Consider the following 13,775-nt stretch of genomic DNA (forward strand, 5'->3'; position numbering starts at 1 on the left):
AGTATGTGGACCGAGAACTCCCAGAAGTGCAAGCTGGATTTAGAAGAGGCAGAGGAACCAGAGACCAAATTGCAAACATGCGCTGGATTATGGAGAAAGCTAGAGAGTTCCAGAAAGACATCTACTTCTGCTTCATTGACTATGCAAAAGCCTTTGACTGTGTTGACCACAGCAAACTATGGCAAGTTCTTAAAGAAATGGGAGTGCCTGATCACCTCATCTGTCTCCTGAGAAATCTCTATGTGGGACAAGAAGCTACAGTTAGAACTGGATATGGAACAACTGATTGGTTCCAAATTGGGAAAGGAGTACGGCAAGGCTGTATATTGTCTCCCTGCTTATTTAACTTATATGCAGAACTCATCATGCGAAAGGCTGGGCTGGATGAATCCCAAGCCGGAATTAAGATTGCCGGAAGAAATATCAACAACCTCAGATATGCAGATGACACAACCTTGATGGCAGAAAGTGAAGAGGAATTAAAGAACCTTTTAATGAGGGTGAAAGAGGAGAGCGCAAAATATGGTCTGAAGCTCAACATCAAAAAAACGAAGATCATGGCCACTGGGCCCATCACCTCCTTGCAAATAGAAGGGGAAGAAATGGAGGCAGTGAGAGATTTTACTTTCTTGGGCTCCATGATCAGTGCAGATGGTGACAGCAGTCACGAAATTAAAAGACGCCTGCTCCTTGGGAGAAAGGCGATGGCAAACCTAGACAACATCTTAAAAAGCAGAGACATCACCTTGCCAACAAAGGTCCGTATAGTAAAAGCCATGGTTTTCCCAGTAGTGATGTATGGAAGTGAGAGCTGGACCATAAAGAAGGCTGATCGCCGAAGAATTGATGCTTTTGAATTATGGTGCTGGAGGAGACTCTTGAGAGTCCCATGGACTGCAAGAAGATCAAACCTCTCCATTCTGAAGGAAATCAGCCCTGAGCGCTCACTGGAAGGACAGATCGTGAAGCTGAGGCTCCAATACTTTGGCCACCTCATGAGAAGAGAAGACTCCCTGGAAAAGACCCTGATGTTGGGAAAGATGGAGGGCACAAGGAGAAGGGGACGACAGAGAATGAGATGGTTGGATGGTGTTCTTGAAGCTACCAGCATGAGTTTGATCAAACTGCGGGAGGCAGTGGAGGACAGAAGTGCCTGGCGTGCTCTGGTCCATGGGGTCACGAAGAGTCGGACACGACTAAACGACTAAACAACAACAACAACAACAATGTGTTCCTAATGTTGTACACCACCCTGAAATCTTTTGCTAAAAGATTATTAAAAAAATTGAATTATTAATATTAATAATAATATTTCACTCATGCACTTGCAAAGAGGTTGGATAAAGTTGGCTGGAAGTGCTGTAAAAATGATACACGGAGCAAGAGCAGCAAACAAATGAGAGAAAGGGGGTCAGCTTAGTTCCCATCTGGTTTATAGAAGAATAGAATAGTGGGAAAACATTCCTGTTACAGGATAAATAATACATTGAAAAAAGGCAGTTTAGAGCCTGGTTCTTACGCATTCTTATTGTGAAGTGAGTGAGTTCAGTGAGTCTTCTTCCCAAGAAAGTGGTTTTTGGCTTGTGGTGCTCATCTAGATTAGGAGGAGAGAGCTAAGAACCAGCATTTCTCTTAGAGGAAATTCTGTGTATGTGTTGTGGGCAAGAGGCACCCTCAACCTTGAGACTGATGTGAAGTGCCATAATTTCACCACCAGCAGACAAGACAAATAACATATTTGCTGGCAGGAGACAAACTGTAGCAGAACAGAAATGGTGCTGCATGCAACAAATAAGAGGTTAGGATAGAAAACGATACCTAAGCAGCCCAGTCTCACTCTCCCTTTCATACATTGAATCACCTGGGTATGGAGGGGGAAGGGATGCACAGAGCTCATAAACATAATCAATGTAGCCTACATTTATCAATTGAGAGCATAATGAATGTGGTTTGATGATAGGCATGTTAGAAGGTACATTAGTCATCCCAAGCTGACAAAATCCAAAACTGCGATCTAAATTGGATTTATTTATTTACTTACTTACGCAAAGCAAGTAACATGTAAACAAGTTACATAGACTGCCCTATAAATTCACTCTTTGGAAGGCTCTTCAATACACACTGGTAAAACACAATATTAAAAACAGCTCTCTCATTTTGCATTTCATTCTCAGTGTAAATAGAATAGTAGCAAGGAAAATAAATATTTATGGAGCTTTGTAAAAAAAAAAAGGTAATACTTATAAAATTATAAAACTATTTCTTATATGAGCAAAAAGAGCATTTTAGCCTTCTTCCCAATAATCTTCTGTAACAGAAAGCGAATTAAGTGGTGGGGTGAGAAACACTTCACTAGTAATGCACACTGGAAGGAGGAAGGATAGAGAAAGGATTTTGCCAAGAACCAAGGCAGACCCCCTGTCTCACCAAGGAGGGCTATCTAGTCCCCCTCCCCAATTACCTGACCCTGGCATAGCCCAAACGTGTTCAAAGTTCATCAGAATCTCTCCCTCTGAAACAAGCTATTTACACCTGCTTCCTGACACTGTGTCACAATGGAATTATTTGGAGGTGGGTCTACCCAAAGGGGCAAGTCACCTCTGTGGCCTGTGAGTCCACCCTCACTCTTTGAGTAAACAAACTGGAGGTGTGCCATGAGAATACTCAGAGTGACGAATCCCAAGACTGAACTGTGGGGCTCTGGGTTTGTCGGTGGTGACCAGCTCCGCATTGTAGTCAGGGGGTCCTGGTGTATAGTTCTTGCTGGAGGAAGCAAACCTTTGGGAGATGCTGTAGGATGGCTGGTGGCACAGGTAAACATCTGGTTCAGGTATGGTATTCATTGCCGGGCCAGGCCCTCTCACCAGGTCTTTAGCATAGCCCCACACAGAGGCACTGGATGCCATTGAGAGGCAGGGAGCTGCAGGTTTGACAGGCAGCTTTGGACCCAGTGTCTGTGGAAGGGTGTATTGGTTGGGTGCTGGGTTTGGGCTGCTCACCCAGTAGTGCGTTCGAAGGCCCATAGTGTACGCTGGTGCATTCGACTCTTCAAGTGGGTGTATCTTCTCCACGTAGTACTCATTTGGGGCAGGCGTACAAGATATAACGGCAAGCCAAGAGCAGATAGGAGGTGACACCCCTCACTTGGTGCTCCCCACTGTCGAGCATGTGGATAAACCTGTGGATACTGTTGGGAATCAAGCCTTTATCAGGAGAAACTGGCAACTCTCCAGGCACCTGGCTTGATCTCCTGATGACCTCCCTGTCTGCATTGCTAGGTCGCGATAGGCGATCCTTCTCAGCGTGAGAAGAACACACCCCTCTTTCCTGCCCCCCCCCCGGCAGGGGAAAGAGATAGACAGAAACTTATTTACATGCCTTTATTTCTGTCTTTGCAGCGTTACAGAAAAACACGACTGCTCTCTTCAAACTCCAACAGCCGAGAGACAAACTCCACCTGTACTTCCTGTACAGCTCATATTACACTCTCAGCTAATTCCGGCGCCCTCTGCACTGTGAATTGACTGTCCCTCTGTTTCCCATGGAACAGTCCCAACATTCCCATTATGTTTTGCTTTCAAGCTACCAGCTCGCGGCCGCATTGCTTCTATATCGTAACATACTCCCCCATATGAATCAATGTGCGCTGCGAGCAAAGCGTGATCCAGAGAAGAAAACAAACAGTTGTTATACATATAACACTCCCCTGTTGTTTCAGTTCCACCCTTGGAACTACCCGCCACTGGTTTCCCCAGTGTACCTCTCTGGTAGTCTGACTTCCAAGGAATGAGTGCATCTGCATGACCTTGGCTAGGGAATGTAGTGTTACACTTAGCAACTCCCTGTTGTGTCTTTGTCTCTGACTTAGACACAGCTTCAACCTGTCTTGACTTGTCAACAATAGTAACACACGCAACAGCTAAGTTAGCAAACTCTTTTGAATACCTCTTGGGTGGTACACCCTTTGTAACTCTCTCAGACCTACGTATGAGGTGCTGATCCTCTTTGCTCACTGGTTCAGTCTCAGGACTCTTTGGAGAACCAGTTCCAATAGTAAACAGTGGTTCATCCTTCATTTGTGAAGGTCTAGCCATTGTGTGAGATTTCCTCTCAATGACTGTGTCAACTGAGCTCTTTGAGCTATCACTGTCACTCTGAGTACCACTGTAATCAGTAAAATCATCATCAACATCTGAATTGTCCTCAGTGGGAAATGTGTGAACAATTACTCTCTCCTGTTCAGGAGCACTCTCTAGAAATTTTCTGAGAATCACCTGACCAGATTCAGACAAAATTACTCTGTAGAGACCCTTTTCATAACCCACAAAAATGCCTCTAGCATTCTTTACTCCACCTGGAGCTTCTGTCTTCACATGAGACCCAAAAACCTTAAAATGGGCAACAAAAGGTTTTCTACGGAACAGCTTCTCAAAAGGAGAACTTCCCAAATCTTTTGAAACCTTTCTCAATCAAGACTAACAATAACACAATATCGACTCCGCCCAATACTCATGTGGCAAATGTGAACTCAGCAATTGTGCCTTCATGCCATTTTACAATTCTTTGTTCACTTGCACACAGACACTTCTGTTCCATGCTTCTGCAGAAACAGCAGTCTTGTGCCTTATCCCTTTCTTATCCAGGAAATCCTGAAAATCCTGTAAAAGAAAAACTGGCTTTTCATCTGTGAAAAGACAATCAATGTTAGCATTATGAACATTCTTAACCTTGTCACAAAATTCTTTAAACCTTTCTAAGGCTTCTTGTGGTTTCTGCAATATATATACCCACACATAATGAGAGAAATAATCCACACACACAAGATAATATCTTGCATTGCCTCTAGATGGTGCTAGAGGACCAATCACATCAGCATACACTCGCTGAAAAGCTTTGATTACTTGCGTCGTCTTCTGGACGTTTTTCTACACACCTGCGAAAGAAATCATGTTAGATTCAGATGCATTACAATTTATGCAATCATTTTGAATAAAAGTCAACAAATACAGCCCATCTTTCTCTCTGGCAGAAAGATACAGCTCTCCATCTTTGAAGATTTTGCAGCTTTCTCTATCATAGGACAAAGTCAGTCCTTTCTTTGTGATCTGCGAAACACTCAGCAGATTGAACTTTACATCAGGAACCAAATACACATTGTTTATAGTCAAGTTCAGACTTTCAAGATGCACAGTTCCAAACCCGGTCGCTTTCAGCTCCTGGCCATTGGCCTGTTTCACAGTGAAGCTTTGCTTCTTAAATGTTGAAAACAGATCTCTGTGCGATGTCATGTGCTGTGTGCATCCCGTGTCAAGAACAAAAGCGTTCTCCGTTGAAAATGCGGCTTTTGTTGACAGCAATGCTTTTGCAGGTTTCTTTCCTTTTTTAAAAAAAAATTATTAGAGTTTCCAATTTTTACAAACAAAAAGAAAAAAGAACAAAAAACCCAAAAACACATAAATTTCACAGCTTATTTTCTCATAACATCTTTCCCCGACCTCCTCATACCTCCCCTTCTTGTATATCCAATTCAGATTATTCATACAGCAAATCCTTATCTCAAAGCATTACAGCTTAAAAAGAAAAAGAAGAAAAAAACACTTTATTTTCTTAGATTATTATAACTTTGAATAAAAGAAAACCATTTTATCAAATTCCTTTTACCATTACAGCTGAAAACCGCTTAATTTCAATCCAACATCATTCAACATTCCTTAATTTTGCAATATTTTTGTAAATAGTCCTTAAATTTTTCCCAATCTTCCTCTGCCGACTCTTCTCCCTGGTCACGGATTCTGCCAGCCATTTCTGCCAGTCCCATACAGTCAATCAGCTTCATCTGCCATTCTCCCAAAGTGGGCAAATCTTGCGTCTTCTAATACTTTGCAATAAGTATTCTTGCTGCTGTCGTTGCATACATAAAAAAAGTTCTGTCCTTCTTTGGCACCAATTGGCCAGGAGAAAGGCCTCTGTTTTTTTCAGGAAGGTATACTTAAATACCTTTTTCAGTTCATTATATATCATCTCCCAGAAAGCCTTAATCTCTGGGCACGTCCACCAAAGGTGAAAGAATGTACCTTCCATTTCTTTACATTTCCAACATTTGTTATCGGGCAAATGATAGATAGATTTTTGCGAGCTTGACTGGGGTCATGTACCACCTGTAAATCATTTTCATAATATTTTCTCTTAAGACATTACATGCCGTAAATTTCATTCTGGTGGTCCACAACTGTTCCCAGTCAGCAAAATTAATATTATGTCCAACATCTTGTGCCCATTTAATCATGACAGATTTAACCGTTTCATCCTGAGTATTCCATTTCAACAGCAAGTTATACATTTTTGACAAAAATCTTGGTTTTGGGTTCTAACAGTTCTGTTTCCAGTTTAGTATTTTCCACCTGGAAGCCAACTTTTTTATCCAAATTGTAGGCCTCCATTATCTGATAATAATGGAGCCAATCTCTCACTTTACTTTTTAATTTCTCGAAACTCTGTAATTTCAGTTTATCTCCTTCTTGTTCCGAAATTTCCCAATATTTCGGCCATTTGGCCTCCATATTGAGCTTTTTCTGGGCCTTTGCTTCCATCGGTGACAACCACCTTGGGGTTTTATTTTCAAGTAAATCTTTATATCTTATCCAGACATTAAACAATGCTCTTCTGACAATATGATTTTTAAATGCTTTATGTGCTTTAACCTTGTCATACCACAAGTATGCATGCCACCCAAAAACGTTATTAAAACCTTCTAAATCCAAAATGTCTGTGTTCTCAAGAAGCAGCCATTCTTTCAGCCAGCAAAATGCCGCTGATTCATAGTAGAGTTTAAAGTCTGGCAGGGCAAATCCACCTCTATCCTTTGCATCAGTTAATATTTTAAATTTTATTCTGGGCTTCTTGCCCTGCCAGACAAATCTAGAAATGTCTCTCTGCCACTTCTTGAAACAGTCCATTTTGTCCAAAATTTGCAATGATTGAAACAAAAATAACATTCTTGGCAATACATTCATCTTTATAACAGCAATTCGACCTAACAAGGAAAGCTTCAAGTTTGACCAAATTTCTAAATCTTTTTTAACTTCCGTCCAGCATTTTTCATAGTTATCTTTAAACAAATTTCCATTTTTAGCTGTCATATTAATCCCCAAGTATTTCACTTTCTTAACCACAGTCAAACCTGTTTCATTCTGGAACTTCTCTCTTTCCAATGATGTTAAGTTTTTCTCCAAAACCTTAGTTTTTAATTTGTTCAATTTAAATCCTGCCACCTGACCAAACTCTTGAATTAATTCTAATACTCTTTTGGTACTAGACTCTGGCTCCTGTAACGTCAAAACTAGGTTACCTGCAAATGCTCTCAATTTATATTGTTTAGCTCCGACCTGTATACCTTTAACCTGCCGGTCTCTTCCGATCATATTGAGCAGAACCTCCAGGACCGATATAAAAAGCAATGGGGAAATTGGGCACCCCTGTCGTGTTCCTTTTTCTATCTTAAATTGTTCCGTAACCACATTATTTACAATTAATTTAGCCTTTTGTTCAGAATATATTGCACCTATACCATTTTCAAAACCTTGGCCTACCCCCATACCCTGCAAGTTCTTTTTCATAAAACTCCAAGATATATTATCAAAGGCTTTCTCTGCATCCACGAATATCAAAACTGCTTTAGTGTTTATATTCACTTCTAACTTTTCCAAAATGTCAATTACGTTCCTCAGATTATCAGATAAATGTCTTCCCGGCAGAAAACCCGCTTGGTCCTTATGAATCTCTTCAATCAGTACTTTTTTCAGCCTCTTAGCCAAAATATCAGCAAAAATTTTGTAATCCACATTTAATAAGGATATGGGACGGTAGTTCTTAAGTTGAGTCTTTTCAGTCTCTGTTTTCGGTATAAGTGGTTCCTCTTCATCCTGGAGAAGAGTGACTAGTGGGGTGCCACAGGGTTCTGTCTTGGGCCCGGTCTTATTCAACATCTTTATCAACGACTTGGATGATGGACTCAAGGGCATCCTGATCAAATTTGCAGATGACACCAAACTGGGAGGGGTGGCTAACACCCCAGAGGACAGGATCACACTTCAAAACGACCTTGACAGATTAGAGAACTGGGCCAAAACAAACAAGATGAACTTTAACAGGGAGAAATGTAAAGTATTGCACTTGGGCAAAAAAAAATGAGAGGCACAAATACAAGATGGGGGACACCTGGCTTGAGAGCAGTACATGTGAAAAGGATCTAGGAGTCTTGGTTGACCACAAACTTGACATGAGCCAACAGTGTGACGCGACAGCTAAAAAAGCCAATGCAATTCTGGGCTGCATCAATAGGAGTATAGCATCTAGATCAAGGGAAGTAATAGCGCCACTGTATTCTGCTCTGGTCAGACCTCACCTGGAGTACTGTGTCCAGTTCTGGGCACCACAGTTCAAGAAGGACACTGACAAACTGGAACGTGTCCAGAGGAGGGCAACCAAAATGGTCAAAGGCCTGGAAACGATGCCTTATGAGGAACGGCTAAGGGAGCTGGGCATGTTTAGCCTGGAGAAGAGGAGGTTAAGGGGTGATATGATAGCCATGTTCAAATATATAAAAGGATGTCACATAGAGGAGGGAGAAAGGTTGTTTTCTGCTGCTCCAGAGAAGCGGACACGGAGCAATGGATCCAAACTACAAGAAAGAAGATTCCACCTAAACATTAGGAAGAACTTCCTGACAGTAAGAGCTGTTCGACAGTGGAATTTGCTGCCAAGGAGTGTGGTGGAGTCTCCTTCTTTGGAGGTCTTTAAGCAGAGGCTTGACAACCATATGTCAGGAGTGCTCTGATGGTGTTTCCTGCTTGGCAGGGGGTTGGACTCAATGGCCCTTGTGGTCTCTTTCAACTCTATGATTCTATGATTCTATGAAATTTTGGTAGCAATTTCTCCTTTGCATATATCACCAAGCCTCTCTTTTTAACTTTGTCATACGAAATAAATTCTTGTCCCAATCTCTTATTAATAAGCATTTTCCTGTGTAGCCTCATTACATGTGTTTCTTTTAAACAAATCAAGTCCAATTGTTCTTTCCTTAATACATGAAAAACAGATTTCCTCTTCCGAGGGGAATTCAGTCCATTACAATTCCAGGTTAAAAGTTGCAGAGCCATGGTAAGTTACTTAGCTTTCCCTCCAACTGCACCGAGTTGTTGTTGTCTTTCCCTGGGCCCGGGAATCCAAATGACAAGTTTGCTATGTCTAGAATTCCTTTTCCTGATGCAGTCAGCTCCTCTCCTGATTCCACTTCTTTCTGTAAGTCCTCCTCGTGATCTTTCAGAAACTTGTCTTTATCATTCACTGTCCTTATTCTTATTTTCCTTCCTTTGTATTTAAAAGATAAACCTTGGGGAAATTCCCACCTGAAGAGTATTTTATTTCTTCTAAGTAGGCCGACAAGATCTTTATAATAAGCCCTTATATCCAAAATGTGTTTAGGTATATCCTTGAAGGACTCAACAAATGAGTCTTCAATTTCCAAGGTTCTTTGGTAGTGCAGATTCAAGATTTTATCTCTTTCTTCTTTTGTTCTTAAGGTGATCAAACAATCTCTTGCTCTGTTCTTTCCTTGTCTTTTGCTGAGTCTAAATGCACTCACTATCTTGAATTCATCTTTCCCCAGGTCTTGTAGTCAAAAGTCTGTGAATTCCTTTGTAAGGAAGTCTATCAAGTTGTCTTTCTCACTTTCAGGTACTGCTCTAATTCTTAGGTTTCTCTCCTTTCTTTGTAATTCAATCATAGAGAGTGTCAGGTCGTGATCCTCTAATTTCTTATATACCGGTGGTATCTTCTCTTGAACAGCAGTTGCAATATCCTTAGCTTCCTCTGCAATCTGTCGAGTCGAGGCTGATTCCTCTAATAGTTTTTCAATGGACTGTGTATTGGAGTTCACCTTGTTCCCCAGTTCATTAATACTTGGAGTGTTCAAATCTATTTTTGCTGAGGCCCCAGCTACTTGTTTATTTGTCTCTGCAACCTGTTTGGCTAATTTTTCCAAAGATGCATCAATTTTGCCAAGTGCCTGAGCCAATAGCTCTTCAGATGACATAGCTTTTGATTTTACTTGCGAAGCAGCAGCTCCTACTGTGCCTGCCGCTCCAGATGTTGAGGCCCTTCTCTGAAAAGTAATATCAGTCTTGTATTGTCTGCCGGATCTGGTAGTTTTATCCTGTATGCCACTCACCAGCTCTATCTTCCCTTTCCCATCTGCCATAACAAGCCCAAGGTCAGTCACACGCTTGGTGAGTTTGTTTTGCAAAGTAATTTTCCAGAGCTTGGTAACTTGATGACAAAATAGTTGTTACAACGTAGTCTCCTCTAGGGGGACACCCTTCCAACTTCACTATGCAACTGTTAAAAACAAGTATAGTTCTTAAAAGTTCCAATATCCCTCAAAAGCCAGAGTTTCAATGCTTTTAGAAAAGTTTCAGTGTCTCTAAAAAGTTACTTTATAGTCAAAGGCAGATCTATAAACACTGTATCTTTCTCAAAGTGTCAATATTCTTTACCCTTAACATGCAGACAATTCTTCCCACTGGTCGACCTTCCCTGTCATAGGCAGTCCGTTCCCAGATTTCCGAGACAGCAGAAATATGTTTACACCCTCTTTTCTTGCAGGTAAAATAATGCTTGGTTCTCCCCCCTCCACTCCTGCAAACCGGAGGGGAGTCGTCTTTTTTGGTGCTGGATTTGACCTTTAAAAGTCGTCTTTCAGGGTTACAGCTTTACAGTCTCTTTACTTTAATCTATTTACAAGTCGGAAGAGGCAGCCTTCCTGTTTGTGCCTTTCCCGTTTCGGTGCCAAATTAACTAAATTTTTCTTCCAATTACTTGCTTACTCCTACTCACGGGTAGTTGCTTTAGCTTCCAATTGTCCAGAAAGAAATCAGTGCTCTCCGCGCCACACACCCCCTTTCCGTTCCGGAGCCTTTAAAAAGGGGGGCGCAAACGGAGCCCGCCGAGTCTCCAAGTTCTCAGGCTTCCCCGCCTGAGATTTCTTCGGGTCCCGCTTCGCCGCAGCGGTCAGACCCTGTCCCCGTGGAGCCGATTCCCTCCGGAGCTCAGAGGGAATCCGCCATTTGTCGCTGGTGCTGACCGGAAGTCTTTTGCAGGTTTCACCTGGGACTTGGTACGACTTTTGCCTGACGCTTCAGGCTTTGCAGAGTTCCCCTTAGCTCCTTTGTGTTGACATGGCTTCTTACAATTCCGCTGAAGATGCCTAGTCTGTCCACAATTGAAACAATGGACAACATTCAAAGCAACAGCCTGTTCTTCACTAGCAATAGCAGTGGGGGTGTCAGAACTCCGAGCTTCTCTCCCCCTGTCTTTGACATCTATTGCAGCAAGGCGATCTTTCTCATTGAGAATCACGGCGCAGATTCTCTCCGTCGTGAGTTCTGCGGCAAGTAGAGAACCAAGCTGACTTGCAACCGTTTTATAATAATAATAATAATAATAATAATAATAATAATAATAATAATAATAATAATAATAATTTTTATTTATATCCCGCCCTCCCCAGCCGAAGCCGGGCTCAGGGCGGCTAACAACAATCAAATAATCAAACAGTAAAATAGTTACACAATCTAAAAATATTTCATTATAAAAATTAATTAAATCAAATTGAAGGCAACCAATTAAGCAAAATTATGTGCAGGTTGCCAGAGGAGGGAGTCAGGCTGCGCCCTGACCAAAGGCCTGGTGGAACAACTCTGTCTTGCAGGCCCTGCGGAAAGATGTCAGGTCCCGCAGGGCCCTAGTCTCTTGTGACAGAGCATTCCACCAGATTGGGGCCACAGCCGAGAAGGCCCTGGCTCTAGTTGAGGCCAGCCTAACCTCTCTGAGGCCTGGGACCTTGAGGATGTTATTATTGGCAGACTGTAGGTTTCTCTGTGGGGCATACCAGGAGAGGCGGTCCCGTAGGTACGAGGGTCCTAGGCCGTATAGGGCTTTAAAGGTTAAAACCAGCACTCTATAAACACTGTATCTTTCTCCTGTACTCCACCGGGAGCCAGTGCAGCTGGTATAGTACCGGGTGAATGTGATCTCGCAGCGAAGACCCCATAAGGAGTCTCGCCACGGCATTCTGCACCCGCTGGAGTTTCTGGGTCAGTCTCAAGGGCAGCCCCACGTAGAGCGAGTTACAATAATCCAGTCTGGAGGTGACCGTCGCATGGATCACAGTGGCTAGGTCAGGGCGAGAGAGATAAGGGGCCAACTGCTTAGCTTGGCGGAGATGAAAAAATGCCGCCTTTGTTATAGCTGTAATCTGCGCCTCCATGGAGAGGGAGGTATCGAAGATTACACCCAAACTCTTAACGGACGGTGCTGGCACTAATTGCACCCCCGCAAGAGATGGGAGTTGCCCCCTCAATCCCATATCGTCCCGCCCCAGCCAGAGGATCTCTGTCTTCGAAGGATTTAACTTCAACCGGCTCCCACGTAACCATCCAGCGACAGCTTCCAGACATCTGGTCAGTGTGTCTGGGGCCGAGTCAGGATGGCCATCCATCAACAGATAGAGTTGGGTGTCATCAGCATACTGATGGCAACCCAGCCCAAAACTCCGGACAAGCTGGGCGAGGGGGCGCATAAAGATGTTAAAAAGCATCGGGGAGAGAATCGCACCCTGAGGCACTCCACACACCAAGGAGTGGCGCGATGACAATTCCCCCCCAAGCGCCACCCTCTGTCCCCGACCAGAGAGAAACGAGCGCAGCCATTGAAGGACTGTGCCCTGGATCCCCACGTCGGCAAGGCGGTGGTCCAGGAGTTCGTGATCGACCATGTCAAAGGCTGCTGACAGATCTAGAAGAATCAGCAGCCCCGACCCGCCTCGATCCAGCTGCCTGCGGAGATCATCTGTTAGGGCGACCAGAGCCGTCTTGGTCCCATGACCAGCGCGGAAGCCGGACTGGAATGGATCCAAAGCAGATGTTTCATCCAGAAACCTACCAAGCTGTTCAGCAACCGCTCTCTCAATCACCTTACCCAGGAATGGAAGATTCGAGACCGGGCGGTAATTGGATAGATTTGAGGGATCTAATGATGTTTTCTTTAAGAGCGGACGCACCACCGCCTCCTTCAGTTCCCCTGGGAATATCCCGGTGCCAAGGGACAAATTGATGATATCCCCCAGGGGGGCCCGCACCTCGTCTGGACACGCTCTAATCAGCCATGACGGGCACGGGTCAAGAGGACAGGTGGTGGGCTTTCCAGCTTGGAGGAATCTGTCCACATCGGCTGGAGATATCCGGTCAAAGTGGTCCAATACTGGACCCGAGGACAGTCGAGGGGCCTCCAGTTCCTTTATTGTATCCAAATTGGCAGGGAGGTCATGGCGGAGCAACAGGACCTTCTCCGCAAAAAAGCTCGCAAATGCCTCACAGCTGTGTGTCAGATTGTTATTTAAATTTGGCTGTCCTTCAAGGGATGTTAAAGACCGAATTATACTAAATAATTGCGCCGGGCGAGAGCTAGCGGATGCAATGCAAGCCGAGAAGTAAGACTTCTTAGCGGCCTTCACTGCCATCTCATAGGTTTTCATAAAAACCCTATAAGATGTTCTTGAGGCTCCGTCACGGGCACCCCGCCATACTCGCTCTAGCCGTCTGAGGTCCCGCTTCATTTTCCGAAGCTCCTCGGTAAACCAGGGAGCCCGGTTTCTGCGGGGTCGTAGAGGGCGCTTAGGTGCAATCTCATCGATGGCTGCCAGGAGCTGGGTATTCCAG

At 43.7% G+C, this 13,775-nt stretch overlaps 1 pseudogene across 1 annotated transcript in view; it reads right to left on the reverse strand.

The window, feature by feature from the left end:
* Nucleotides 1–2,621: 2,621 nt before the first annotated feature.
* LOC308579548 (protein CIMAP1C-like) overlaps nucleotides 2,622–13,775 on the reverse strand; it is a 30,728-nt pseudogene continuing 19,574 nt past the window's right edge. The window contains exon 5 of the transcript in view: nucleotides 2,622–3,098. The product of the transcript in view is annotated as a protein CIMAP1C-like (transcript). The remainder of the gene's footprint in view (nucleotides 3,099–13,775) is intronic.

The sequence above is a fragment of the Podarcis bocagei genome (assembly GCF_964188305.1).
Source record: "Podarcis bocagei genome assembly, contig: HAP1_SCAFFOLD_171, whole genome shotgun sequence".
In the NCBI taxonomy this organism is placed as follows: Eukaryota; Metazoa; Chordata; class Lepidosauria; order Squamata; family Lacertidae; genus Podarcis; species Podarcis bocagei.